The sequence below is a fragment of the Mastomys coucha genome, chromosome X (genome assembly GCF_008632895.1).
Source record: "Mastomys coucha isolate ucsf_1 chromosome X, UCSF_Mcou_1, whole genome shotgun sequence".
NCBI classification, from domain to species: domain Eukaryota; kingdom Metazoa; phylum Chordata; class Mammalia; order Rodentia; family Muridae; genus Mastomys; species Mastomys coucha.
The window spans coordinates 44,339,006-44,342,770 of NC_045030.1; the positions used below are offsets into that span (position 1 = coordinate 44,339,006).

The following is a 3,765-nucleotide window of genomic DNA, read 5'->3' on the forward strand; positions in this document are numbered from 1 at the left end:
ACCCACATTCCACAAGGAACTCAAGAAGAAGGAAGACCAAAAGGTAGACATTTCATTCCTTCTTAAATCTATTTTTTGAGACACGATTTTACAATGTAGCTCAGGTTGATCCCCATGACTCAACATTATTTGTTCTTTGATTATAGATGCATACCACTATATCCAGTTTTTAAAATCTTTTATTTTGGTGGATGTAGTGAAATTTATTGATGGTATTCCAAAGAGTAGGGTTCTCTAGACCCCTCCTGCTATTCTAGAGGTCTAAGATAGGAACTGTGAAGGAGATGCTCAGTGTTGAGACAGGGACTCCTCAGCAGCCAAGAGCCTTGAAGGCCTCTCTTTCTCTCATTGCTGATGTAGGTGGTTCAGGACTCCTTACTCCTTGGAGGCCATGAGGTATACCACCATGTTGCTATAGTAGTATGCATTGTCATACCAGGAATGACCTTTACAAAATTGTCATTGAGAGCAATGTTAACCCCAGCATCAAAGGTGGAAGAGTGGGCATTGCTGCTAAAGTTGCAGGAGACAACCTGGTCTTCATTGTAGCCCTTTAATGGACCTTCAAATGAGCCTTCATCACATTCTTGAATTATCATACTTGGCAGTTTTCTCCAGGTGGCATGCTAGACCCATGGTAAATACATTGGGGCTAAAAACAAATGTCATTTCAGTGAACTTCCCATTCATCTCTGGAATGACCTTGCCCACAGCCTTTGTAGCACAAGTAGATGTAGTGATGATGTTCTGAGCAGCCCCACGACTATCATGCCACAACTTTCCAGAGGTTCCATCCACAGTATTCCATGAGGCAGTAATGGTATGGACTGTGGTCATGAGTCTTATGATGCTAATGTTGTCATGGATGACCTTGGCTAGGGGGAGAGGGTTGAGCAGTTAATGGTGCAGGAAGCATTGCAGACAACCTTGAGTGAATTTTGTTATACTTCTAATGGTACACATCCATCATGAACATGGAGACATCAGCAGAAAAAATTACAGATAATGAGCCTTTTGGTGCCATCCTTCATGTGGGCCCTAGCCTTCTCCATGGTGGTAAAGATATTAGTAAACTCCATAACATACCCAGTGCCAGTATCACTACATGTGATGTTAGAGGTATCTCACTCCTAGAAGATGGTGATGGCCTTTCCATTGATGACAAGCTTCAATTTCTCAGCCTTGAATATGCTGTTTAACTTGTAGAGTCATTCTGGATCATATAGAGCATGTAGTTGAGGTCAATGAAAGGGACATTGATGGACAGATTTAATATTTACATAATGAAGTAAAAAGAATAACATAAGCATTATAACAAAGAATTAGGATACTACATAGAGCTAACTTGTTTATGAATACTGTGATAATATGAAAGTTGAGCTTATAGAACAGGCTATAAGTGATTTGCTCAACAAAAGAATGACAAATGTTCTGGGCAAGATGGGGTAGGCAGACTTAGCTTCAGATTCCAGATGGAATGTATTTCTGGAGGTAAAATCTTGGAATACTCACCAGGAATAATACATATGAAATAATTAGGTCAAATATGTAATAAATATATTTAAGTGCAATATATAAGGTACAGTAACAAAGTAAAATTTAGGGGAAGCATGTGTGAACAAACTAAAAAAAAAGCAAACCATGGGAGAGAAGTGGCAAAGAATTTAGAAGTAGGTGAAGATATTACCAAAAATTGTTCTTTTATTCACCTGTCACCAGTGACAAAATTCTCCAGTATTAGAGATTCTTTCTGATCAATGCATACTGTCTACTAGAGATGAAGCTCTGTAGGATATCTTCCACATTGGCTTTTGCCATCATAAAAATGCAAGTGAGTTATTGAGAAATTTTAGGAGATCATTTTCGAAAGCAGTTGCTTAAATGTGCAAAATTCTTCACAGGCTCATGCTTTGAATACTTGGTCCCAAGAGGTTAGTGTATTTTGGAAACTTGAGGAGACAAGACTGGAAAAATTAATGATCACTGGCTCCAGATCTTTGGTTTTATCTTACTGGGGTTAATTTTCTGTCCCCCTTTCCTAATGCTTTCCGACTAGATGGCAGACAACATTCTTCTTGTCACATGTTACCTCTGTCAGAATATTCTGATCAAGTGTATAAGGCCAAATGACCACAAACTGAATCTTCTCAGATGGTGAGCTAAAATTAGTCCTCTTTAAGTTATTTGTATAATGTGTTTTGTCACAATGAGACAAAAGTAATACAGAGGCTAGGTGATATATTATTGAAGGGAAGAGATTTTTCCATGAGAACTTCAGAAAGAAGTCCGGGTACTTGGGGTTATAAAAAATTAGTAGGGCATTTGGACTGCTATTATGAGAGAGACTGGAAAGTATGGTGTATTTTGGATCAAGACCTGTTTAGAGCCAAGTTTATTTTCAAAAGAAGCATGGTCCAATCTCTGAAATCTGGGAATTTGGTAACTATACAACTAAATGTAGGTATTTTAAAGAAAACAAGGGTCATAAAAGAGACTGAATATGAACACCTTATCTTGGCACAAAAACTTCTTCTAAGAGAATTAGAAGGCAGACTGAGGTACATGTGATTCTTTATTATAGATACTGATATAGAGAAAGAGAGTCATATCACCAACAGTGATTCTTTTTAAGCAGCATTGAAAGCCTAATTGTCCACTTTCTAATTTTGATTACACTAGAAGATGATTACTATTATTCTTTTTAATAACAGTAATTTTCTATTAGAGTAGAACATGTCTCTGTAGTTTGCAAAAATTTTATGTTTCTTGTTTCTTACTATATAGGAGTTTTAACTTTAACAAGAACCAGGCTGTTTTAACTTTCCCTTAATGAGTTTGCTGAATCCTATTAATGGTCTAAGATATTTAGTGCATGTTGTATTCAATTTTATACATGGAGCATGCTGAGTTAGTATATTGTGTCTATGGAAGGGAAGAAATTGCAAAAGTATCTCTTGATTCATCTAGTAGGAGTCACATATATAAGTCCTATTTATAATGCTCAATAGAAATTTAGATGCAAGTCAAAGCACTTTAGAAACTGTAAATCATTTCATAAATTTTAAAGATCCTATCAAACACATAACACAGTCTAGCACCTGAAAATCACACATTAGCAGGCTGATACTTCTAGGCAAGATGTAGAGATAAATCAGCCAGTTTATTATTATTTCTGCCTATTGGAGGAGAACATTTGAACAGGTAATCCACGAGAAGCCAGTTGTCAAGCTAACTTTGATACGGGTCTCACAGTTAAACCATATTGCTTATTTAGTTATGTGTTTCATTAAGCCTAAACATAGATACATAGGATATGGAGACTTGATGGTTTAGGAATTAAATACTCCCTTGACTAGTCCAGAAATTGTTTACTTCACTTAAAGCATCAAATTTTGAGACCCAACATTTTTCTGTGTAACACTTTATACTGCTTCCTAATGCTCTCCACTTATTTCAAGGACATTTAGTTTATTGCTGTAACTGTATTATATTACTGAACGACAGATGTTCTTTTATGATATAACACCATGATTTGTTGAGAAAATTCTATGCGATGATTATTTTGTTGGGCTTTCTCACATAATCTCATTGAATCTTCACAACATTGCCATGAAATGGATTTTTTATCTCTATTTTTATAAATGAAGTGCTAAGAGCTTAAGTAAACTTGTGCAAGGTCATGCTACAACTCAGTAATGAGTTAAGATGAGAAGCAAGATGTTTTATGATGTCTTTAATTTTTTGGTACCTGTTATTCTCTCTCTC

At 36.1% G+C, this 3,765-nt stretch overlaps 1 pseudogene; it reads right to left on the reverse strand.

Annotated features, from left to right (window-relative positions):
- Window positions 1-375: 375 nt before the first annotated feature.
- On the reverse strand, window positions 376-837 carry LOC116091308 (annotated as a pseudogene).
- Between the last annotated feature and the right edge of the window lie 2,928 nt (window positions 838-3,765).